This window comes from Equus asinus, chromosome 1 (genome assembly GCF_041296235.1).
Source record: "Equus asinus isolate D_3611 breed Donkey chromosome 1, EquAss-T2T_v2, whole genome shotgun sequence".
In the NCBI taxonomy this organism is placed as follows: Eukaryota; Metazoa; Chordata; class Mammalia; order Perissodactyla; family Equidae; genus Equus; species Equus asinus.
Window position 1 is genome coordinate 86,503,112 of NC_091790.1, and position 26,193 is coordinate 86,529,304.

Sequence of the window (26,193 nt, forward strand, 5' to 3'; positions counted from 1 at the left end):
ATCCACAGAGCAATTCTCCAAGGAATCAGATCAAGACAGCCCAGGTGTGCAATTCTCTGATGGCCTGTCTTAATCCAAAAAGAACATCTGGAGATTCTGGAGGAATCATTTAACAGCACACTCTTCATACGCTGGGCTCTGTGAATTTTACTTTTCACCCAAAAACTTCTAATAAGTACTACCTAACAGTGAAATTGAATGTGACAAGCATCTGGAACACGGTCAATGTTGTGTAACAATGAAGATTTCCATCTGATTTATCAGTCAGATGACCTGGGGAAGGGTATATTAGCTAAGGTGTAGGTTAAGCTGTTCTAACAAAGAGACCCCAAAATACAGTGACCTAGATAAAACCACACTAACATTTTGGGAAAAAACACTGGGAACTTCTGGTCCTGTTGCCTGTGTTAACTAGGCCAAGAGGCCCATGGTGGGTAAGGAGGTCCTGTGGACCCACTGAGTGGGGCCTCAGAGAAGGGGCTTAGGGGGTCACTTACTGGGCTTCTGCGTGTCCTGTCTATAGTGCAGGAATTAGAGCTGTCCACTGTGATGTTTCCTCCTTTTAATACTATGGCTGGGGCTGTTCTTCTATGAGGCATGACCAAAGTGTAGACCCCTCAGCCAGGAGTTCTCCACTGTGAGGGTTCCAGCAGCCCGACCAGATGGAGGGGACGGAGGGAAAGGTGGCTTTGAAAATGCAAGTTCCACCTACCCGGGTCCCAGTATTTCCATTTTAGCCACTGAGCTTTTATCAGCCAGGGAGCTTTTGCTGGGTTTCAAGCTGCCTCAGGAGCCCTCAGGAGCCGGCCTCAGGCGCCATTAATTAAACCCGCTTTAGCCCGGCAGCATGGCTGCAGGGTCAGAGTGTGGAGGATGCCGGGAGGAAGGGGAGGGTCGTGAAGAAGGAAGGGGAGGGCTGTGAAGGAGCACAGAGCGTGGTGGGCGTGGGGAGGGGTGTGGGAAGGGGTGTGAGGGGAGGGGCTTGAAGGAGCGCAGAGCGTGATATGCGTGGTGACGGGCATGATGGAGGAAAGGGTGGATACATCGGTGCTTTCCTAAGAGCTGTAAGCAGCAGTGACTGTGACTCCTTTCAGCCCTCAGGCCATGGAGCAGTGGGCCTTTTGCTGCAATTTGCGCTTGCCCTGAATCTTTGGGGTGGGGCCTTCAGCCTGGGTGAGGCGTGAAGGGGGCGTTCCTGACGCCACAGGCGTCCAAGTCTTATGGCAGGCACCACTGTCACGCTCAGACTTCTCAGAATTGGTCTCAGGCTCACCTGCTGTCTCTATGGGGCGGCTGTGGACTCTTCAGGTGGGTGGGACTCACTTTGGGGGGCTAAGAGCTGGGGTGGGGTGAGCACAGCTCAGCAGGCAGGGGATGAGGGGCAGGGTGGGGGATGGGGTGGAGGGTTCTGTGGCCATTTGGGGTCTCCTGGAGTGACCATATACAATTGAGAGGCTGCTGTTACCTGTTATCAGATGCATAGGACTAAACTAAATGATAGCGGATGCTTGGAGGTCCCAGAGAAAATTCACAATGGAAGCCTCACTGCAGGTGGGGCAGGCTAGGGCCATCCTTCTGTATAGAAGTATCAGGGAACCTTGGGTTGTGTTTCTGGACCATCTGTCCTTCTACCTTGTAGTGAACACAGGGAATGTGTACAGATAAGAGACAGAGGCTGTACCTGCCGATCCGGGTTCTCTAAGTCTGTTCCATTCTGCAGAATGGTCAGCATGGCTTCATTCAAATAACATACTTATTACTTATATGTATTGAGTGTTTGATGCAAAAGAAGTGCTTTGCAAATTAGCTCATTGGGTTGGTCAACATTTGTAAGAGGTTGCTAAACCATTTCACAAAGGAGAAAGGTAAGGTTCCTATAGGGGAAATGTTTACACATAATCACAGTTATATGTCACAGGCAATTGATATTGCCTGCTGTGTGATGAGTCTGTGATTCACTTTAAATTGGTGAGGAGAATCTAGTTATGTATTCTTAAGTTGACAACCAATAAACTGTATTAAGCGTGCCAGTCTGTAAATGAGATTTACCATATTATTGCACATCATGTGATATTCCTTAATAATGAAGCTAGTATGTATTAAGGCTGTGTACAGACTGTATATACGTTTGCGGTTACGCAAGAATAACACATGCCAGATCAGCACAGGGAAGCGTTTGGCTAGAACCCCAAAGAGGACTTCAGCTTTATATACCTACAGCCTCATTTCCCCCACTCTATCATGTCAACTTTCTGCCCCTGGACTCTGGTAGAGATGTCCCTGTCTGAACCAGAATGTCCACAATGTTTTAGGAATCAGCGACCTTCATGGATGTGGTTCTGGGCTTCACCCAGGAAGAATAGGCCTTGGTGGGCGCATCCTGGCAAAAGCTACACAGAGATGTGATGCTGGAGAACATCATTCATCTTCTCTCTGTTGTTGAGTCTGTCAATAAGGATTTATTTACTCAACAAGTATCCAGAGAAGTTTCCACATATCATGCTCCCCTCAGCTCTCATTTTTATTCTTTCATAACACAACTACGAGAAGGTAACTCTGTTTATTGATTTAATGACATGTAGTTTGCCCCTTCACTAGAATATAGTCTTCTTGACCACAATTTTATGTCTTTGTTGCTGCTCTATTGCCAGCACCCAGAACAGTGCTGAAAACTCAATGGATTTTTTTTAATAACTAAAAAATAAGATTAAACAGTTCCTAAGTAATTATTCTGTTCTAAGCAGTAAGCCCAAAGTTTGAGGCCACAGTAGAAAAAACCACCAGGCAACATAAATTTAGGTTATTCTGGATTAACTAGAAACATTTAATTCCTCATTTGTTGAAAACACTGGGAATCTTTACTCTGTGAGCTTGCTCATGCACATCCACGAGTTCCTCAATGCTTTTGGCTTGGTGTCATGGTGTTCCTCCTGCTCTGCTCAAGGACTTACAAGGTTTTCTTCAATGCTCACTTAGTCGTTCATTGAGATCCTGTCCTTTACTTGAGGAATATGTATGGTTCCTAAAAGACAGTTCAAAATTCAAGTGGCTTTTCCCCATGAACAGGGTGGCAGGTCTGCAAATAAGACAGAATTTCCCATTGGAGCAAGGAGAGGAGTTGTGGAGGGAAGAAAGGGGATTCCCACAAGGCCTGAGGCTGGGTAAGCTCCAGGCATGTGTGTTCACTATGAGGAAAAGCCTAGTCAGTGAGGGATCAGGACCTTGGTAATGCCAACTGCAGATTTCCTTAAGTCCATGGTCTTTTCAGGAAAGTATGGGAATCCAGTGGGGAAAAATTCTCAATGTTGTCATTATTCCTAGCATTTATCAATGTCTTTTATTCATAGTTTATGTCCTCTTTGGATTGAAAGTTTCATATTGTGAACTTTGCCCTCATCCCTTCCCCTTGATGATTTCTTCTCTCATAACCTTACCAAAATCCGTCTTAGTTTTCTCTTCAATCTTGAGAACATTTTGTAATTGACAGTGCCCTAAAACATGTTTCTAGACACTAGTGCATTGCTCCATTTCACATTCTTGCCCTGTGTAAGGGTCAATATTTGCCTTGCATGCTGTACAACACTTTGGTTCCCTAATGCCTCTTGAGAAATTTATTTTTTAATTGACTTTAGGCAGGAGAAGTAACCTTTAAAACCAAGAAATGGTACCTATACCAGATATCTGCAGGAAGGATCCATCTAACTGCACAGTGATGGTAAGTTTCTTGGGTTGAACCCTGGTCCCCTACGTTAGAGGCCTGGGAATGGGATGATTACTAGTAAAGCACAATAACGGGACTATAATTTGAGTTGGGAGTAAGTGCCATCCCAGCAGAAAGTTTTGCATAATTTTAATTTAGGAAAGATATTGACCTGAGCTCAGAGCTACAACCTGAGTTCTTATAAAAGGAAAATTGTATAAACACGGCTCAAATACCTAGTCTATGAAACACAATGATGTTACAAAATTAACCAACTGTACAGTTGAGGTGTTATAAAGAGGAAATCTCTGGGCTGGTCCAGTGGCACAACAGTTGAGTTCACACGTTCCACTTCAGTGGCCCAGGCTTCACGAGTTTGGATCCCCAGTGCAGACATGGGACCACTTGGCAGGCCATTCTATGGCAGACGTCCCACATATAAAGTAGAGGAAGATGGACACAGATGTTAGCTCAAGGCCAGTCTTCCTTAGCAAAAAGAGGATTGGCAGCAGATGTTAGCTCAGGGCTAATCTTCCTCAAAAAAAACAAAACAAAACAAAAGAAGAAGAAATCTCAATGCATGCAAGAGAGTAACACACCGTGCATATGTAACTTACATAGGGAAGGTTTTTAACCAGGAACTATGACTGACTGATTAGCCTAGAATTCATACATAGAGAAAAGAACAAATGAACGTCTGTGGGCAGTCTTTTAAGTGCCTCTTATCTCCTCCAATAAGCAGAAATCTCACGTTGGGGAAGAACCCATTGAACAGAACTAGTGTGAGATGTTTTCACTCACAGGTTCACAGTGACTTAACATATGTGAAGTCACGTGGGCCCAGGAGGCCCACCTCTGTAAGCTGTTGGACCAACTGAGGCAGCAAAGCCATGAGGAAACACTGAAGTTTCACCTGGAAAATACCCAAGATATTCTCCAGAACATGAAATACTGGTAGGCAGACCAGATTCAAAAAGACAGAAGGGGATGGCCTGAAATCCATAATTAACGTCAGATGAAGCCTGCTTAGGAGCCCAGGGGTGTGCCCAGGAAGTTCAAGATGAAAATCTTGCCTCTAACTTTGGAGAATGTTGTGGACTTTGCTGCTCTGTTCTCAGCCAACTCAGGAGGTTCCAGGGAGAATTTTGATCTGAATAACTTATGGAGGGAGGTTTCAAGGTCATGTAATTTAAACAAGTGCAGTCAAAGAGATGGCTGTAAGTGAGGAAAGCAGGGCTCCTGGAGTGGTGAGAGTCACTAGGCCAGATGGGAGAGATGGGGGGCTGGGGAGGGTGTGGGTACACCAACGATGCACTCCTCGGGTCCCCAAGATGCCAGATGTCTGGGAAGCAGCTGCCACCATGGCCTTTACTGCTGCAGCCACCGCCAGTGCCATTTTCCCAACCACCAAGAACACCACCACAGTAGGCTGGACAGGGAAGTAAGAAGTAGGTTCCAAATTCACCACTGTGGTCTCAAATCTGGACGTGGGAATGTTGGGATTGGGTCTGATAGGAGTCGTTGGGCAAGAGGAATTATCCTGAGGCAGGGGCATGAAGATCCCTGAGCTCCTCTCCAAGTGTCATTTGTTGTATTTGCCTCTGTTGAGCTGAGGTGGATCCCTGCCCCAGAGGTGACCAGAGTCAGCCCACTCCACATGCCACACCACAGGGGGCGCCACCCCACCCAATGCATCCCAGGAGGCTGTGGGACACCACCCCCGCTGCTGGTGCCCTTGCACCGGCTGCTGCCAAGTTCATCATCCTCCCTCAGGAGCCCGGCCTGGGCTGGAAGGAGCCAGAATGTGGAGGGGCTGAGACACAGTTTGGGCACACTAGCTGCCTGGCAGCCTCCTGCTCCAACCAGGCTGATGACAACTGCCAGGGTACTTTCAGGTCTCAGGGCCCTTTTCCCCATCGTAGACCCCAGACAGAGACTCATCCCAGGAAGCTGGAATGGCTGGCCTCCTTAAGACAAAGCAGGCTCCTCCAGAGGATACACCTCTCCCCGTGCCCTGCCACAGTGCACCCAGGGAGATGGCCAGGGGAAGGCCTGCCTTGGCCCTTAGTCATGGATTTCTCTCAAGAGTAGAGCTCTGGGCAGCAGGAGGGCATGGCTTTAGTGACTCCAGAGTGAAGGGAGGTGCCTGCCCCTGGAAGGGCAGGCCTGCCAATTTCCCCACTATTTCCGCAGGGGGCGTGGCATGCCTAGTGTGGCCAAACTCCTTTGGCTAGCATTGTGAGCCCTGTTGACTTGTCAAACATTTACTGCTCCCTGTGTTGAAAAGTTCCTTCCTGATGGGAGGCCTTGTTCTGTCAAACAATAAAGGAGGCCCCGGATGATCAGCATGCAGGAGGGATAGCCTTGCCCTGCCCCCTGGCTCCTGATGGGCAAAGAGGGGCAGAAAGCTATTTTCAAAGGATGGGAGTGGGACCTGAGCAGAAGGGGAGAAGGGGATGTGAGACACAGTTGTAGAAGTTGGGAATCCCAGTTCACCAGCAGCTGCACCCAGCCACCACCAGTGGGCTCCCCCACACTTTCAGTGCCACAAGGACCTGTCCCTCAGCAAGCCCAAGGGCCTTTCTGAGGCCAGTCACCTTTGCTGTGCATGCGTAGATAGAAAGGAGGGTTTTCCCTCCATGGAGTGGCGCTTCCAGAGTGCTAACAGTCAATAAGACCCATGGGATTTGTCAGTCAGTTGGGGAGGGGCGGGTGCACCCACCATCCTCTCTTCATTTTCCTGAGATCCTAGATCTGGTGAGAGTCACTTGAGGTTTCCATGAAATTAGTGGAGTTCTCACTGTGTTGTAGGGGATCTTGTTGAGGTAATGGCTGGCCTCTGTGATATCAGGTCTTGGTGAGGTCAGAGGGGGGGTCTCTATAATGTCACTAGAGGTTTCTTGGAGGTCATGGGAGTTCTTTGTGTGTTCAGGGAGTTCTCTGTGAAATCAGGAGACCTCACTTTGAGGGAAGAGGGGTTCACTATGAGGTCAGTGGAGGTCTCTGGGTGGTCAGACAAGTCTCTGTGTGGGCATGGGATGTCTCTGTGTGGTCAAGGGGAGTGTCTAAAGTGTCAGGGGATGACTCTGTTAGGTCAGCTGAGATCTCTGTCTGTCAGTGAGGGCAGAAGGGGTCTCTATGAGGTCAGAGGTGGTCTCTGTGAGGTCACGGTGTTACCAAAATCAAAGTGGGTTGAATCCTTGCGAGTTAAGTTGGCATGAGCACACTAAAGCTATTTGGGGACATAAACCTTCCCTCGTTTGTTTGTCTTCCAGCCCTTGACTATTGGGGGCAACTGAGAATGCTGTGTAGTAGCTTCCCTCACTTCATCTGTAGTAAGTTCACAGAAGGTGTCAGTTCACACAAGGGCAGTGTGGAAATTAATGGTAACTAGAGAAGCTCTCCTGATGGAGCGGCCATTTTTGCAGCTGCAGCTGCCACGTTATGTCCTTTGAAGGGCTTTGCCATGGATCCCAGCTACTTTCTGGGGGACCTGTACCACTTCTAACAGTTTAAGCATCTCTGGCCCATGTTTAACGTCCATGATTCACTCTGGAGACCTCTGTGGCTGGAGGTCACTTCTGGGCAAGCATGGCTTAAAGACCCATTGGAATCAAGGAAAAGGGCAGCAGAGTTTAAGATATGACAGGATATTAAAGAAATCTGAAGGGTCTCTGGCATCATATCTTGATACTGAAGTATTCTATTTTGGGATAGCCAGAGGCCTCATCAGTCACTGGTAGACTAGAGAATTGATGTAGGAGTCCAAACCCTCATAGGTAGGTCCATAGCCAATTTTTTTGCTTTCTTGATTAACAGGCAGATGGCAGCTACTGCTCTGAAGCTTGGGGGCTACACTTTAACCACGGTGTCCAGCTTGCCCCACTCAAAAGCGTCCGTTTATGGTCGCCGTAGTTTATCAGAGAAGCTGATAGCCCTGCATCCAATGTAAAGAATCCAAGGAAGAAAAAACAGAGCCATCCCTTTAGACACATCATATCCCTTACAGGTCAAGAAGCTGAACATACTTAGCTCACATCTGACTCTATCCTCCTGGGGATAGAATCACACCCTGCAGGATTACCCTTCTCCCCGCCCCCATTTTCGATGCCAATTGCAAGTTCGGGTCGTGACCTGTGCTCCTGACAAAGCGGCCGCGAGACCGCAGGTTCCCACCACCCCCTCCCTGGGTTTGAGGGCTCTGATAGAGCGGCTCACACAACTCGGGAGAACCTCTCCCTTCTGAACAGCCACAGGGAAGAGGTGCATAGAGCAAAACATGTGTGGCAGGGAGGAGGAGCTCCCGGGGCCTCTCTGGGTGTGCCACTCTCCCCGAACCTCCACGTGTTCGCCAACGCGGCAGCTGTCTGAGCACCGTCCTTTCGCAGTCTGACGGAGACTCCATCGCCTGGGCATAGTCGATTACGGTCATTGGCCGTTGGCTACTCAGCGTGACCTTCAGCCCCTCTTGCCCCCGCCCCCACCCCAGGGCTGGGGGTGGGGATGGGGACGGGGACAGGCCTGAAACTTCCAAGGCCCGAATCGAATCGCACAGTTGGTTTCCCCGGCACCCAGCCCCCACCCTTAGGGCTTCTCCAACACTCACCTCGTTAACACCAGTTCAGGTGGCGTTGAAAGGGGCTTGTTAGGAATAACACCAGACAAACCACTTCGCCTTTCTGGCTCTGGACTCGTTTCAGGAACTGAGCCCTAAAGTAATTCTCCTAACCAAAGATGCGCCATGTGGCTCTCGTATGGGCAATCACAGGACTTTTAGGCACTCGGTGCCAGAAACCAAGGGAAGACATTTACTGTTATAGCCCCAGGAGCGCACAGCATTGAGAGCACTAAGGTCACGGGCAAAGCTAGATTCCCCTGTTCTGAAAACTTACTGATTCCGGGAAAGCTTCCTCTTTATGGCTTCTGGCTTCAAGGGGCATATGTTTTACCCGGGGCCAGCCACCTACCTGCTTCCGTTTTACCTTTCCTGGCGTGGCACCAGCTGCTCACTCCACCTGTCCTTGGGCCCATAGTTCCGAGTTAGCCCTGCTTGAATCATGTAGGGGAATCTCTCGCTTCTCAGGGGCTGCTGTATCCTGCAAGAGGGCCATCAGCTCCCCTCCCCCACTTTTTGGCGCTTGGAGCTCGGTTTTCTCCTGTTCCCGGCCTGTGGAGGCCCCTAACTCACAGCGCATGTCCCTCCCTAGAAGGGGGTGGGGAACGGGGCATTCTGGTACACACAGTGAGGAATCCTTCAGCAGTCTGGACCCTGTTTCACAGGTCCAGGGCTCCAGACGTCTTCCGGTCTCTCCCTTTCCTGAGACCTCCTTCAGTTCACACTTTCCTTCAGAAAGGTTTCCCTTGTGGGCATTCCACACCAAGAACACGGCTCCACTAGGGAGCAAAGATTCAGCCTGCTCTCCTCCTTCCTGCCGAGGTCACCGGGGCCTCCCGGAGCCAACCGGGGGAGGGGGCTGTCCCTCAGCCCCATCTCGTCTCATCTGTGGTCAAGGGAAACTGCCACGGCTCGGTCTTCTTTGATCCCTTCCCTCCCTGGGGACGGTTCGGACAATCCTGCCACCAACGCCCTTCCTCTTGGCAGTCCGCACACCGATTAGCCCCCGACATTGTGGGTGGCCTCCTGGCCCCTCGGTGGGGGCCGGGGTTACTCACCCATGGCATATGCCCCCTCTCCCTCAGGATACCTTGAGGAGACTGGCGGGCCACAGCGAGCAGGGCGGCCTGCCTTTTCATCATCTTGTCTTCCTTTGCATCCTCAGCTTCAAGTCGGTTATGGAGCACCCTCCGTGCAGCCACTCGTAGCTGTGCGGGACTGGTAGCAGGACGGATCGCCAACTTTTGGAGTTTCCCACGGGTGTCTGGAGCACTTCTGAGATCTGAAACACGGATTCGGGATCACTGTACTGCCCCGGGCCTCCAGGTCCCAGTTTGTGTATCGCCTGAGGCAGTCCTGCGGCCTCTGGAACAAAGTGTGTGGGTGTGGTGGGGTGGGGGTGGGGGGGGTGGGCGCGGGGCGGGGACGGGCGGCTCGGCTTTCCCCAGGGCCCTATTGGACCTGTCTGAATTTAGGCCATTTAATGGGTGGCCGGCTTACTCTTTTCATGGCTTTCAGAAGCAGACCCCGACAATAGCCTCCCTTTCCTCCATCCCCAGGATCATTGGGATTCCACCCTGCCTCGCTCTCTGGCACAGCCTGTCCACCAGGCCTGCGGATGTCCGATCCTGGGTCATCTGCCTTACCCGCTTGTTCCCTGGCTTCGAACGGAACGGATGACTTTGCCTCAGGCATGCTAACCTTCTCCTCCAGAAGCCCACAATTCGTATGGGGTGAGAATTCATATGGAGTAAGTATAATAATATTGCTCATAATGTTATTTTTATTATTAATAGCTAACAATTATATAGTGCTTCCTATATTCCAAGCAATATTCTAAGTGCTTTCTCAATGTTAACTCTTTGAATCCTTGCAATTCCCCCATGAGGTAGGTATTATTTCTTTCAAATGAGGAAACTGAGGCACCAGAGAGAGGCTAAAACCAATATGTAACTGATAAATGAATTCCTCGATAAGGCTGAGTAAATGCAGGCTCTTTGTGTTCGGAGTCTTGGCTCTTGATACTCTATACCTGTTCTCCTGCAAGTCCTATGAAACTCAGAAGCTTGTACCGTGGTGGTGAGGCGCAGGGGCTTTAAGCACACTGCTGAGTTCCAGAGCTGACTCCACCCTTGGCTTGGTAGTGAAAACAGTCCTGGATTTGAGAAGCTCAGTATCTACTGCCCTCTCCTCTAGGACCCAGTAGAGGTGGGGGATACAGATGCAAATGTTGGGAGACTTTTAAGTTCTAGGGGCAGGTTGTATCCAAAGAAGCTGAGGGCCTGCAGGTAACTTCTCCTCGCCAGTTTAGCACCTCCCCTACCCCTTCAGCCCCCATCCATGCAGAAAGGCAGCATGAGCCTGGAATCACTCAGGCCTAGATGGAAATCCTGGCTCTGAAATGCACTGGCTTTGGGTAACAACTTAGGCTTCATGATCAAGAAGGTAAAATCAGAGGAAGATGGTGCTGTTGAGTGAGCATCCCAGCAGCTGAGTTAAACGGTAACCAAAATGACTGCCTGACTCAGGGGCATAAGGCTTTAATGCACACACACTTCACATGTCCCAGGCACAGGCTAGACATTCTACACGGCTCTTCCCTTTTCATACTCCCAATAGCCCCAGGAGTTGTGTTGTTCTATACCCACTTCACAGATGAATAAACTGAGGTTCAGAGACCTTAAGTAAGTTGTACCAAAAGTTGGGCTTCTTTGAATCCTTGTTACCATTATGGGCTTAACTGTATCCTCCCAAAATTCATATGTTGAAGACCTAACACTTAGCACCTCGGAAGGTGATTGTATTTGGAGACAAGGACTTTAAAGTGGTGATTAAGTTACATGAGGCCATTAAGGTGGAGCCCTAATCCTGTCTGACTGGGGTTCTTGTAAGAGGAGGAAATTTGGAATCACAGGGAGACATCAGGAATGCGCTCACACAGAGGGAAGAACATGTTAGCACAGTGAGAAAGTGGCCATCCACAGGTCCCCTACTATCAGCACATAATCAGGAAGGGCAAAGAGGTTTTCTGGTGCCATTTTGTCCCGAGGCTTTATCTCATATTTCGTAACTCCTAGCAGCTCTGAAAAATAAATGTTATGAATGTGGAAATATCAATGGATCTGGGACTTTGTTCTTGCATTATTGTCATTTCTCAGAGGATCAGAAGATGTCATAGGCATAAGCCTGTCTCTCCTAAGAAGGCCTGGAAAGAAATTACAGAAAGTGTAGAAGGCAGGAGCTACTTCTACTATAGCTCATTTCCAGATTCGGGCTAATATCAGATCTTCATTGGATTATTAATGTTTCTTGAGAGTGCAGCTTCATCAAATTTCTCTTCCCTGCCTGGGCCTTCAGCAGCTGATACGGTCATCAGCTGTCTAGCTTGTGGCCCTGCATACCTATGCCTTACCTATTCATATGTCCAAAGTGACATGAAGCTCAGGACGCCATATTTTCTGATTTATGGTATCATTTTTGGAAAAGTTTTATGAGGTATAAACAAAGCAAACTAGTTAAAAATCTAACAATCCTTTTTATTTGAAGAGAATAAGATTATATGCCATTAGAACTCCTCTGCAAAACCCAGGACATATATCTCACAACTTGCTTGACATTTTTTTTTAAAGATTTAATTTTTTCCTTTTTCTCCCCAAAGCCCCCCAGTACATAGTTGTATATTCTTAGTTGTGGGTCCTTCCAGTTGTGGCATGTGGGATGCTGACTCAATGTGGCTGGATAAGCGGCGCCATGTCCGCACCCAGGATCCAAACTGATGAAACACTGGGCCACTTGCAGCAGAGCACGCTAACCTAACCACTCAGCCACGGGGCTGGCCCCCTTGCTTGACTTTTGATAGGTAAGAAGGAGATAGAAATTCTTACCAGTGGCTATCTGGTTGCTAGAAACAGAAACTGCCTTTTGTTAACATAAGCAAAAGAAATATCTTTAAAGGCTATGGAATGACATATAAAATTGAGGGAAAATAGAACTTCAGGAAGAACCAGAACCAAAAAATAATGAGAGATACAGAGACAGAGATAGAGAGTGGGGGGGAAGGGAAGAAGGGAGGGAAGGATGGGTGGAGAAAGTGATAGAGTTAATTGAACAAGGTGGCCACAGCATAGGCTAAGGGAGGGGATGGGAGATTGACAGTAGTCCGTGATCCCAGAGAAGAATGTATTTATATACAAATGGAGGAAGGATACTGGACAAGCAAGTATAAGTGATTTTCACTAACAAAGCATTCCTAAATTACTCATAAGCATTACGTGACTCCCTGATTGTCACATGCACAAGTATTGCTCCATGAAATTCCTGCTTGGGGACTTCACCAAATGTCATCTATTTACACTCAACACCCATTTCCATCTCCTTGTACATTCTTTCTTGTGTTGCAGTACTTCCCATACTTGAGAGGGCTGAAAAGAACGTTTCCAAAACTCCCTTGATGCCACGGTTCCAGAATTGATTTAAGTTCCATCAATGTAATGCAGTTGCATGAGATTTGAAAGGCAGAAGGGGTAGTGAAGGGCAGCAGGGACATTTCGTATATTTATTTTCCGGCATTAGTAGGAACTCCAGGCCCTGGCAGGCATCAGTTTTTCCAGTGGCCAAAAGGCACTTTGCACTGCCTAGTCACCAACCTCATGGTCAGGGGCACGGAGACATCAGCCAGAATTTCCTGCAGTTCCCCCATCTCTGGACTACATCTGCTGAGGCCTGACCCTGAGCCTGAGCCTAGCAGCAGACACCAAACTCCATTCTACTAGCCCTTGCAATAATTCTGTGGATGTCTAATTTCCTATAGTAAAGCCCTTTCTAGTGGAGATACTTAAAGTAGTTTCTGTTTCCTGCATGCACCCTGAATGATACAAGTATCAAAAAGCTCCTTCAGTATCAATTTAATTTCCAGCTTTATTGCACCTTCTTTCAGTGCAATGATATGGTTCACCCATCTTATGGCTCCTTTCCTTGCACAGATGACAGAGTTTTCTTGAGTAATTGAGCAGAGCTTCCTCTGACTTTCCTACAGGTGAGTTGAGTTATTTTGTTCCTTGAGATCACTCCCATTTCCCAGAACTATTGTTGACTATGCTGCTTAGCTTAAGTGGTTTCTTTGTTGTGTTTCATCTCATTACTCCCAGAAATGTAGATGCCTCACCAGTGAAGAAAGACTAGGAGTGATGATTGCCTTGATGGCTGTTCTTTTAGGCCAGTTGGATCATAAAAGGCATACTTCTCCAAATATTATTATATCATGAAGCATTCTCTGGTGATAGCCCTTTGATAGGTACACTTATGGAAGAAGTTAGAGTTGGTATTATGCATTAGAATTTCAGTCACATAGTCCCTTGGATCTAGGAATCCCAAAGCTAGGGACTTATGTTACTGATATCTCACAAAAAATCCTCTCAGATTTACATATAAGTTTAGTGCAGGAATTTTTTTTGGTAAGTGTTTTTAAAAATGAAAACAGCAAAACGATCATTCAGGGACCATTTAATTGAATTACAGTATATTCAATTGATAAAAGTATTCAGCTGTAAAATAACATGGTTGGCCCAATACAGGAACATTTCCAAGATGTAATATTAAGTGAAATGATAAGGATGAATTGCACAAAATATTTAGCATTTAGCAAGTTTTAAGTATGACAGGTGAAAAAATATGCATTGGTGTCAACTACACATCAACTGTTCACTAATTCCCCTTGGGATCAAAATACTAGGTTCTGAGGGTTTAGAGTGGGGGGGTGGTATATCATTTTGTGTTTCAGTGGAGAAAGAGAAACATTACCAGGTATTTCAAACAGAGGGAATTTACAACAGGGGATTGTGGGTTGGTTATGCCAGGATTGGACGACTGAGAATGAGGGTATTCATTTCCTAAGGCTGCTGTAGCAAATTACCACAAACTTGGAGACTTAAAATAATAAGCATGAATGAAAAAAGAGAATGAAATATACAAAAAGAAGTGTATATGAGACATATAGGAAATGCTGACAATACTCAGTACACATGTAATCAACGTTTCAGAAGGACAGGAGGAAGAGAACGGAGCTAAAGCAATATCTGAAACAATTATGGCTGAGAAATTTCCAAAAGTGATAGAAGACTTTAAGCCACAGATCCAAGAAATGCTATGGATTCCCATGAAGACAAATACAAAACATTTAGAGCCCACCAAACATGGTATGGTCTAAGGTCTAAAGGGGTATTTCACAATAAGGAAGTGTGGGCCCAACTTTGCATCTCTTCATTGTGGGGCCTGTGAGTGAGGGAGAGGAAGAAGCAGCAATCATGGAGCAGGGCTATAGCATGGCTGCTGATGGGGGATAATTAGGAGGGAATGAAGGTAGCCTCAGAGGCTCATTGATCCCCTCAAACATTGCTTGAAGACCTGTAACTCAAGATTTGACAGAAAAATGGCTAAGAGTTTGCCTTCCCTTTTATCAAGGAAAAAAAATAGCTATAGTAATTCTTACTTACAACTACTTATACAAAGGGACAGAAAACCCAACTCAGTGGGTATAGACCATGAAGAGATTTTGTTTTATGTAAGTGCAAAGTCTGGCAGCAGCAAGCCTTACAGGTGTGGGTTGATCTAACCATTCAGGTGTCAAAATCAAGGATCTGCTTTCATTCTGGCTCTCTGTTCTGCTTTACTTGGTGTTGGCATAATCTCTAGGCTCTACGTGGTAGTCCTCCAACTTCTCCAGGTGGGCACTCCTCTGCAATAGCAAAATAGCCATGGCAGCTATGTCATCATATCTGTACAGCTCCCTCTTTTGGTAGGTCCTTCTAGGAAGGAGAGAACATTACTAGCTAAGAAATTATAGCAGATATCTCCTCTCACCTCTGAGGCTCAGATTGAGTCTTATGCCCATCTTTGAACCAAGATCGTGATTGAGATACCACGTTAGTCTTCAACTAAGCAGAGACCAGGTTTAGAGTTGGAATTGGGGGTTAATACTACCAAACCACAGCACTGGGATGGGGGAGGAGTGGTCTCCACAAAGCAAAATATAGTTGCTAACAGTAGAAGTGGGTAATCACCAGAGGAGGAACAAATGCTGAAAGCCAAAAAAAAAAAAAAAAAAAATTAACTCAAATCACATGGCATGACACTTGACCCACTTCTCTTCCCTTTTCCTCCTGGGTTAGCTCGGCTCTGTTCTCAACTGTTGCTTGAATGCACCAAACACCACGCCCTTGAGGCCTTTGCTCTCCCCAGAGCTTTATCCTGGAATGCTCTTTCCTCAGACATTTGCTTGGCTTTCTCCCTTGTTTTTCTATTCACGGCTCTATTTAAATGTCACTTCAGAGAGGCCTTTGGTGGATTCCCTATCAAAAATAGCAACTGCATTTCTATCTACCCCCATAATTGGCTTTGGTTGTGTTTATAGCATTTATCACTATTTGACATTATTTTATGTCTCTCTTTGTCCTCACCACTGGAACGCACTCTCCCTGAGAAGATTCTCTCTTGCTCATTGTTGTATCGTGGTGCCTAAAACAGTGCCCAGCATGTAGTAAACATTAAACAAATGTTTGTTGAATGAATGAATGCGTTAGAATCCAAGACCTAACCCCACTTCTGTAATCTTAAGCAGGGAACTGAAGCCTTTATTGCCTCTGTTACCTTATCTGTCAAATGGAGATGCTTTCTACCACAGAGCATTATTCTTCAAGTAAGAAAATGTGTGGGAAATGTCTGGCATGTACAGATCTTTGATATATATTATTCTCACAAACATATATATTGATGTGTATATATATATATATATATTCTCACAAAGCTTCATTCAGTGGACCCAATGAGGCCAGAATCCTTTATTTAAATCAGTTGTTATCGACCCTGGTGTCACTTTAGGATTACCGAGGGAATTCTTCACAGGTGCTGAGCTTGGTTCTCACCCTGAGTCTCTTATTTAATTGGCCTGGTGTGACGCCCAATCATTGGCAATTTTTAAAGCTCCCCAGCGGGGTCTAATATGCAGCCAGTGCTCAAGACCACTAGTTTCTAGTCATTGGTGGGCTGATGGCAGGGCTGGATGTGTAACCATCAGACTCATGGAAGCATTGTAAAACCTGGCCCTTCCAACACCTGGAAATCTCTAGAAGCCAGCTTGGCTTATTTTCTCCAGTACAAACCTTCAACTGGCAGACTACACAGATGATCCTTCCCACTGTGTTAGAAAGAAAAAACATCAGCCCTGCCTCAGATTTCTCAAATGATTTTTACATGTGCAAACCATGACCTGTTTCCACGCTTGTAGATGTTAGGGGGGAGAAAGGGAAGCTTAAAGGAGACCAGGGAGACTAGTGTGTATTTTCTTCTAAAGAAACTTTTAAAAGTGCAGAGAAACTGGCCTGGGACAGGGTCTAGGATCTAGATCTTATACTAACAGGGATGATGCATGTGAACAGTGCCCAGGACAATTCCTGGCCCATCGTAATTAGTGTTCAATTAAGCAAACTAGACTTGCCTAAGGTGTTATGATAATAATGACACAACAAACAATGAATCCTTTTTTTGAGCATCTTCCCTGTGTTAAGTATTTTAGGTAGGTAATTTTTTATCTCTACAACATTACGGTAAATCACTGGTTTTCTCCCCTTTCACAACTGGCAAAATTAGGATCTGAAAGCTTGCAGCTGGGAGAGGGAAGACTCAAGATTAGCATTCAGGGCTGACACCAAAGTTCATCTTCCTGCCTGTATACTCTATACTGTTTCTAGAATCCCCTTAACTCTCAAACTCTATGACTCGGAGCAACTTGGACCTTTTTCACCTGCAGTAAACAGAAAGCTTTTCCTTCACTTAAAATAATGTAAATAGTGATAAATGCTAGGAATACAACCGAAGCCAATTGTGGGGGTACTGGGTTAGAGATGCTGTTCAAACCTCATCCCATTCAGACCCTCTGACTATTGATAGGAGAGGGAAAGTGGAAGAGAGAGGTTTTGCCTGATCTTTGAGGCATACACCTGTGTGGAGAGAGGGGGCAGAAATGCCTGGTTTTCTGTTAAGAGGTAGGGCCATGGGAGGAAGCTGCTGCCCACTCCTCAAACTGTGCAAGTCCTCCTGATTCAGGGCAGTTCTACAGGCTCTTGTCTCTGCTTATCTGGAACTCTCTGCTCCTTGTGAACACCCACCATCACCTTTGCCTAGAAATTCCTATTCACCCTTTGGATCCACAGTTTAAGTGTCACTTCCTCCAAGAAGCCTCCTCTGGTTCTCCACCACTCCCACCCCTACCCTAAAACAAAATATTTTCACATCTTCTTTTGTTGTGTTTATGGTAGTTTGTAATTAAATAATAATTTTGAGTAATTGTTTAGCACCTACCTCCCCTTTGTCAGCTCCATCAGGGCAGGAACCAGATCTTTCTGATCTACCTCCATATCCCCATCGCCTAACACAGTGCCAAACACATAGAAGGGCCTCAACATTTTATTTGCCTGGCTGTAAGTGTTACAATGAAGAGACCAAACTTAACCCTTCCATTTTTTCTATCTTTCTCAGGAAACAGAGGAAAGGGAACCTCTGCCACTCCAGTGCAGCCTGACATTCCTGAGATGACTCAAGACACAACTAAACAAATGGTATGCACCTGGGTATGTGGAGCTTGAGGAAGAGCTTCACTCATCTTTCACCTTCTATTCTCTGATGCTGGGTAGGGTCCTCCTTTCTGGTTTTTTTTTTTTTTTTGGTGTTGTTCATTTATTTTTTTAATGATTGGCCCTGAGCTAATATCTGTTACCAATTTTTTGTTCTTCTTCTCTCAAAATTCCCCTAGTACATGGTTTTATATTCTAGTTGTAGGTCCTTCTGCTTCTGCTATGTGGATGCTGCTTCAGCATGGCTTGTTGAGATCCATTCCCAGGATCTGAACTGGTGAAGCCCTGGGCTGCTGAAGCAGAGCATGTGAACTTAACCATTCGGCCACGGGGCTAACCCCCCCTTCTTGGTTTTTGGTTTCCACCCACCACCGTGATGTCAGACTCTCTTTGACTTTGAGAATCTCCTCTGGCAGAGAAGGGAGGTAGAAACCTCTTCAAGTGTGGGGTGGTTCCTGCCTTAGCTGATATCGCTGCAGAAACCTCTCTCCACAACCTGGTCATGGGCTTGGCACCTGCCGCAAGAAATTGGACCTGTAGCATGTGCAATGGTTCTGAAGCCTGTGACCAATCCTCCCACTGCCATCAAAATAAAGGGTGGTTCTGAGACCTATTTCAACATTTTTTTTAAAGATTTTATTTTTTTCCTTTTTCTCCCCAAAGCCCCCCGGTACATAGTTGTATATTTTACTTGTGAGTCCTTCTAGATGTGGCATGTGGGATGCTGCCTCAGCAAGGTTTGATGAGCAGTGCCATGTCCGCACCCAGGATTCAAACCAACGAAACACTGGGCCACCTGCAGTGGAGCGCACGAACTTAACCACTTGGCCACAGGGCCAGCCCCCTATTTCAACATCTTAAATTCAGCTTCCAGAGACTGAGGGTGACCTTTTCCCCAGACACCACATTTTAAAATGTAATGGGCTCTTTGATTTTGCAAACAAAATCTTGCAAGCAGTTAAATTACATTTTTAATATTCCCAGCACTTAGCCAGGAAAAGATGCAGACAGAATTGAAAAGCATCCTGAGGTTTTCTGTCGTTGTTTTTATTTAAATGCCCAGATTAGACCATAATTCATCTCAAAATGGCAGGAGGCCTCTTCATGCACTTCACACTTCAAAATGTCTTAGAAAATCATGTCAATTTTGGCAAGCCTCTTGCCATGCCAGAAACAACAGCAGATGCTTTTCTCCTTGAGTATCGTCTATTGTGAATCAGATTATTAAAAAATACACCTTGCTCTTTTATTTTGCCTCTGTTTTGAGGATTTTATGGCATCTCTGCAGTAATTGATTTGTGTCACATTCCTGCATAAGTAGCATTCATTGTCCCACTTTTTAGAAGGGGGAATTGAAGCAGAGGTGTGGTAAACCAACTTTCTTATGATCCCGGAGAAACTCACTCATTCATTCACTTGTTCATTCAGTAACCATGTCTTGAGAACCAGCTATGCCCTGGTCACTAACCAGACCTTGAGGATACATAAACGACTATCTCACAGGCCAGTCTCCAGATCTCTGGTAGAAGAGAGAGTCAATAAATGATTACAACATTCCACGATAAGTGCTGAGGTGGATAAAGGGGCCACAAAGAATCGCCCCTCAGCCAGCTTGTCTGTAAGAGAAGGCTTCCCACAAGAAGTGAAATATGAGTCAAATCTTGAAGGATGAGTAGGACCCCAACCATCCAAGGCCTGAGTGGCAAGAAGGGCTTTTACAGCAGAGGGAGCAGCATGCACAAGGCACAAAACAGCTTCGTGTTTTCTGGTTTTAGGTGGTTGGAGAAAAAGATGTATATGTGGGATTGAAAGAAGATAGGCAAGAACGAGAACGAGAACAGTCTTACATGCCAATCACGGGACGTGGACTTCCTCCTGACACAGTGGGACGAAAACAGTATAGAGTGTGTTAGTTAGTACTCACTCACTTACTTAGTTCAGCCTAATTCAGGTTCATACAAATTCCCCCTTTCCCTGTCTTTAGTGGTCAAAGAGAGTGTTGATCTATCTGAAGAAATATAAAATTATTAAAATCACTTTTTCAGATCCAAGGACCTCTTTGAACTGTCTAAAGTCATCCTGCATGCAAATGTGCATTTGCCTGGGTAGATTATCTAAAGCCTTCGTTGGATTTCTCAAGTGATCTAAAGCTCTAAAAAGTATAAGAATCACTACTCTGTTTATTTTATGAAAACTTTCAGCCCTTCCCAAAGTTGATTTTATCCAAGTAGAATTCTTTTATATCAATCTCTTAAAATTTACTGGTTGCTTGTTATCCATGTGGGTACCATATCATGTACCATTCTATTATTTCAAACAAAACAATTCTTCACATTTCCCAGCAGCAGGTTAATCCATGTTTGTTAACCAACTAAAACTGGACTTCTAATCTCAATTACTATTCTTTAGACCTATGGGATTTTCATACTTTCTATGTGAGAAGTTTGAGACAAAGGTACTATATTGGAGAAATACAGGTATTTGAATGTTGGGGGAAGCACAGATGATTTTCAAAAGTTAGAGTCATAATTCTATGGTGAGTTAGTTAAGATTATTTGGATTGAAATTAAGAGAAGAAACTCTACTAAATTTATTGGAAGGAGAGAGAAGCGTATTATGCTACCTAAGGTTAGAAATGTAACAAGTAACAGTGAAGTAAAATCAGGGACTTGAACTTCATCATGACGTCCTATATCTTTTCTCTTCTCTCTGCTGTTAGCTTCATTCTCCCTCTCTCTCTCTCTGTCCGTCTCTATCTTTCTGGACAGATCAGCCTTTTCTCATTTCCAGTACACAGTGTGTAAAACCTGTGAGAGTTCCTACCTCTCACACAGAATGATCTCTGTTTGTATATCCCTCTGTCTTCATCTCTCACAAATCGTTCCAAAATCACTGAACAATGAGTGCATTGGTCCCTTTGCATTAGATACCCAGTCCTGCACTGTACACTTAGATATGGCTGTTCTCTCCCTAACCATATGGCTCGGCAGGAGAGAAAATTCCTGGAAAAATGAAGTTGTGAAGATCAAACAATGGATGCCACTCTGTACATGGTAGGTGACAGAATGCCTGTCATGGCTGCCGGGACTAGGTTGTCCATTATTCTAAAAACATCTCTATTTTGCAGTAGACATGAGATTAGGATGCCAAACTGAGCTAGACATAACCTCTACATCTCCTTATAGTTCTGTGTCTACCATTCACTGCCTGATCTCAGTAAGTCACTTCCACTCTCTGGGCCTCGTCTTCCTTAGTTAAATTAACAGGACAGACAGAACTAGAAGTTCTTTATGGTCCATTACAAGGAGCCCATGAGCCTAAGACAATGTCACTATTCTTTCAGTCATTCTTTGTCAAGAACCTCAGGCTCATTGTCCAGAGGTTATTCCGTGGAGAAGTTATAAGCAATTCCTGAAGACCCTCCTCCATGAATCCCACTAGTATAGAACGTCAAGAAAAATCTCAACCAGTTACAAAAACCTTTTCTTTGTGAAAATCAGAAATGCAAACTGATTAAAGTCATGATTTCACCCTTCTCTTAAAAACATAGAAAACATTCAACACAGTAATTTACATCCTGGAAGGCTTCACAGATGTAGTCCTATAGCACTCAGGACTTGAAACCCATCCTCCAAGCTTTACAAAGCCAGACATTACAGTAAATCTCGCTAGCTGTATGGCCTCATCTTTGGCCAAGAGACTGGAGAAGATCTAGGTGGTGACTGTGTTGCCAGTGAGATAGTTGTGTTGTTTTGGTAGAAAACTCTAGAAGAGGATCTGCAGCCAGAAAACCCTACTGCTGAGACTTCAGCCTCCAAAGATCCCCCAAGCTCTTTGAAAATCAGGCCAGTCTCACAGCCTTTCCTGAACCCAGTGATGAAGAACGAGTCTGAAGAATCGGAGACATGGATCAAAAGGTTCAGGAAGCTAGAAGATGCCCTATACTTGTGTGATCTGAATAATGCAGGTGAAGTGCGAAGCTTAAAGCTAATAAACTTCTGTTTGTGTTTTAGTCTGAAAGTGGTGATCTCATTTTCTTTCACTTGTTAACAAACACAATTTGTATATAACCCACGTGCCTGGCACTGTGCTGGGCGCAGTCAGGGAATACAAAGATGGATCAGATGTGTAACCTCCACCAGGTTGCTTAAAGTTTCTCTGTGTCTCTGGAGGAATCCACTTCACCACCTGGGTCTAACCCACAGTCCAATCTTGCAATTCCCTTGATTGACATTTTCAGCATGCTTGCTAACAGACTGAACTCCAAACTTCTTAGCAAAGCAAAACCTGATCCTTGTCTACCTGACCAGTGTCTTCTCCTTCAGTTGCTATTCTCTCAGCATACCCTATCCTGTCAGAGTCAACAACGTGCCTTCCTCAAATGTGATTTCTCCTGTGGCCATGCCCTCCATCTGTGCTGTCTGCCTCTCCTTTACCTACCTCACCCCCTCCCAACTCCCCGTCTTGTCCAACTGGCTAATTAATGCCTAAACATGTTTTACGTTGGAACTCCACTCCACTCCTCTGAGACTCCACAGACAGATCTAGGCCAACCTTTATCTGATCACTTAGAGTTCATTAACATCCAGTATCATATTTGATATATTGTATTTTTTCAATCGAGGGCTTGTTACTATCTCACCAGTAGACTATATTCCCTTTTTATCCCCAGCATCTTGTGCAATTCTGTTCAACACTTTTTTTGAGGCAATAAGTAAATAAATAAATGTACATAAATAACTAAATCCAAGATGGGAGGTGATAAATGCCATTAGGGTGTGCTACGTGGGCATTCAGAGAAAGGAGGTTCCTTCCCATAAGGTGATCAGGAAGTCTCTGGTAATATGGGACTGATCATTAGAGATCAAGCGCAGTTTGTATACAAAGGGATGAAATGGAGCGCCCTCTCTGGCAAAGGTGCAGGTTAGCCAAGCAAAGTTATGTATGAAGCTCAAGGCAAGGAGTTTGCTTTGTATAAAATGTAAGGACTATTAAGAAGAATATCAAACGGTAGAAGATGGGACCAGATCCAGGAGGATCTTAGATGCCAGACCTGGAGATGAAGATTTCATTCAAAGATAGTGAGTAGTAGTGAGGGTTTCTAAGCAGGGGAGTGGTATGATCAAGTTGTACTCCAGAAAGTTGGTGTTTCTGTGCAGAATGAAGGAGAAATTGAAAGCAGGAAAAGGAGGAAGGAGGCTATCGGAGTGTCCAACTGAGAGAGAATGTAATCCAGAACCAGGTCAGAGGCCTGCAGAAGGGAGGAGCACATACAAAAGCACATGGGCTGAAATTGTTGTACTTAATCACACGCTGTGGCTCGTGAAGACTTAGTGTCCCCTATGTGGCTCTGGAAACATGAAACTTGTAGAAACAGAGATAAGAGTGGTTGTTTTCAGGGGACAGGGGGAGATGTTTAAAGGGTACAAACTTTCAGTTTTCAGATGAATAAGTTCTGAGGATCTAGTGTACAGCATGGTGAGGCTAGTTAATGTAGGGGAGGAAGACATTTCCTCTTCCCAAATGTGGGTTCGTCTGGCCGGAGAATGAATTAAATTCACCTGAGACAGAATAGCAAGAGAAAATTAAACAAAGCTTTATGAGGAACCATGGCCCGGGGCCTTTCTTCCCGAAGGAAGAAAGGGCACCAAAGAAGTGGGGTGCACAGAGTGGTTATATATCCCCAAACAGGGTGTTTCACGTATGATTGAAATGTCCCTTTTACAACAGTCACGAGCCTGCTCTGTCAGCACAGCCCTTGATGGAGGCAGATAGGTCTGCTGTCTCAGTGAACGCTGCGGGGTGGCAGGTGTGTTGCCTCGGGGCTGGGGGATCACAGATGAGCGCAGCAATCAGTTCCTTGACTACAGAGAGGGAGGCACCTTTACAGATAGAGATTTACCTTACAGATGTAAATGTGTCCTAACAAAGGGCAAGTTCCACTCCTCAGAGCCTCCTTCCCTGTCCCACTTTATCAAAAGCAATCAGCCTCAAATAATCCTGATGCCAAAGAGACATATCTTGGGGTGGCCAATTTCAGGTCCCTACAGTCCCGCCTTTGAAACTAAAAGTTTCACAATCCAGAAGCTGAGTGGTAGATTGTTTCATCTCACTGAACACATTTCTTAGTCCTGGTAATAGATCAGTCCAGTTAAATTCATTTTAGAAGGTGGCGACGCAGGTGGGCTCCCAAAGTTAGGCCTTTATTTTGGAAGCAAGCAATCAGGTGTTTAAGAAGTATTTCTATGGAAATAAAAAGAAAAACAAGGTTAATGGTTGGAGCAAATTATAAACTAGTTCCTGAGTCCAGGAGGCAGCCAGTCAAGAAGACTTCTGGATGTCGGAGTGAAGCATCTTTAGCAGCTTGAAATGTCTCTGATGATGTCATCAGGCATTCAGATATCTTTCTGAGTGGCTTACAGCTTACACAGCAGCAGACAGGAATCTCTCAAGTTTTTATCAAGTCATTCAGCTTTAGTTTGCAAGGCTTCAGGAAAAAGAGCAGGTTCAAATCTCAATGATTCCAAATGAAAATGAGGAAAAGATTGAAAACATTAGTTTGGAGATTTGTAACCAGATATTTCAGCAGAAGAATTCAGGATCCAGTCCAGTTCACAGGTGGAAAAAAACCCTCAAAGACAGTTAACAAAGCTAGGATCTAACATCCACAAATGTGTCTTATAGCTTTTCACTGAAACGTAGTTCTTCTCTCTAAAATCACCCTCATTTTTACCAAAGATAGCCAAATTAAGACTAATTCGTTTGCAAAATAAGTTTAGTTTCAAGAAACTTGGCCCAATTATTTACATAAGTGCAGCAAGAATAGCAGTTGATCATATAGGCTCTTACATCTGCTTTGCTGAAATTTTTTATGAGGAATCTCAGATTGAACTTTAAAGACCTCTCGAGGCCAGGAAAGCCACGCCAAGGACTTGCTGTCAGATTTTGCCTACAGTACCTACAGATTTGGGTGGACTCCTCTCTTCTTGAGTTCCCCCAAAATATTCCAAGTTTCCTTACATCTGCCAGATAAGCAAGCTTCCTTACTTACCGGGTAAGATTGCCATAATCTCTATACACAAGGTACCAGGCCCATGTTTCCAAGTGGCTTTATTTCCAGAAAGTCAACCTTATTCCTCAAAGGCAGTATTGTCATATCTGAGTCTGTACGTTTCTCTCAAATATGACATTCCAGTCAAAGCCTTGGTAATACAACCAATGTCCTGTTATAAGGAGGACAGATTCTTATTGAACTTATGCAAATAACAATATTGCCATGAAACAACCATACTCACTCACTTACTAGGTTTCCAAATTCTGGAGGGATCAGGTAGGGAGAAAAAGATAAATGTTTCAGTTTTGCTCATAATGGTATACTATCAGTAAATTGCTGTAAGTCATAGTCAGCCTAAGAGAAAAGATTTCCTTAAATCTGAGGAAACAAAACAAAACCAAACATCAAAAGAATCAACAATATTTCAAATAAAAGTCATAAAAAGTCATAATCATCTTCATCAGTTCACACAGTCCTGTATAATTGATTACTGTGCTTAAGCTCCTGTTAGGAGGATCTATGAGGTTATCCGTTTCTCCATTAGATTTCTGTAATTTCTTACCCAGTCCAGTTCTGTGATCTGAAAGTTTATCAGAAAACTGTAATCCAGAGTAAGTGTCAGAGTCTTTTCCATGAATGTCTCTGAAGATGAGTGTATTTGCAAAAGCAAAGAGCATCAGAGTAAAACAACCGACTGTAGGCAACAAAAGACTTAAAAATGACAATTGACAGAGAAACTTATTATTTCTGATATACAACACCTTAAAATGATAGTTAGAATTATGGCTGATAGCCAGGACAGATCAGAATTTTAGGAATGTTATCTAATTTTCAAAACACTTATATCAGTAATATTTACCCACATAATACCACTTAGGAAAGATTATCATCGCTTATCTGATAATGCTTCCAATGTAAATTAAGCTACCAAGGAAGCCTAATTAGTTTAGAATCTTCCACCTTACAGGAAGGGAGAACAAATGTCTCTCCGAAGTCCCAGGGGCCGTCTGAAAATCCACAGAGAAATCCTCCCCCTTCTACCAGGTTAAACGACAGCCTTCATTCGGGACTTGAATATTCTTGAGGGAGAAGCTTGTCAAAAATATCAAAAGATTTGAAAACACTTGTTCAAACAACGCTCACTGTCAGACAATGCTCAGGTGTCCATTTAAAGTGACAACAGAAACAATCAAAAGTC

General features: G+C 44.9%; 3 long non-coding RNA genes across 12 annotated transcripts in view; 1 reads left to right on the top strand and 2 right to left on the bottom strand.

The window, feature by feature from the left end:
- Nucleotides 1-992: 992 nt before the first annotated feature.
- Nucleotides 993-26,193, bottom strand: part of LOC139041481 (uncharacterized) — a 28,865-nt gene continuing 3,664 nt past the window's right edge. For 2 of the 7 annotated variants that reach the window (XR_011496729.1, XR_011496727.1), the window contains exons 2-3: nucleotides 9,406-9,597; nucleotides 993-3,022 (exon numbers count right to left, since the gene is read on the bottom strand). This is a non-coding gene — a long non-coding RNA (uncharacterized lncRNA). Of the gene's footprint in view, nucleotides 3,023-3,835; nucleotides 4,236-8,667; nucleotides 8,797-9,405; nucleotides 9,668-26,193 lie in introns of those variants that run through there. The other 5 variants (XR_011496743.1, XR_011496731.1, XR_011496765.1 and 2 more) reach the window with 5 other exon arrangements.
- LOC139041501 (uncharacterized) lies at nucleotides 9,554-19,977 on the top strand. 4 transcript variants are annotated; one of them, XR_011496787.1, is made up of 4 exons: nucleotides 9,554-9,690; nucleotides 9,875-10,065; nucleotides 13,298-13,350; nucleotides 17,847-19,977. It is a non-coding gene; the product is annotated as an uncharacterized lncRNA (long non-coding RNA). The 4 variants fall into 4 exon arrangements; XR_011496784.1 differs by having other exon boundaries at nucleotides 9,875-13,350; XR_011496781.1 differs by having other exon boundaries at nucleotides 13,298-19,977.
- LOC139041513 (uncharacterized) lies at nucleotides 23,514-25,342 on the bottom strand. Its single transcript, XR_011496804.1, has 2 exons — nucleotides 24,993-25,342; nucleotides 23,514-24,184 (listed from the first exon to the last, which is right to left on the bottom strand). It is a non-coding gene; the product is annotated as an uncharacterized lncRNA (long non-coding RNA).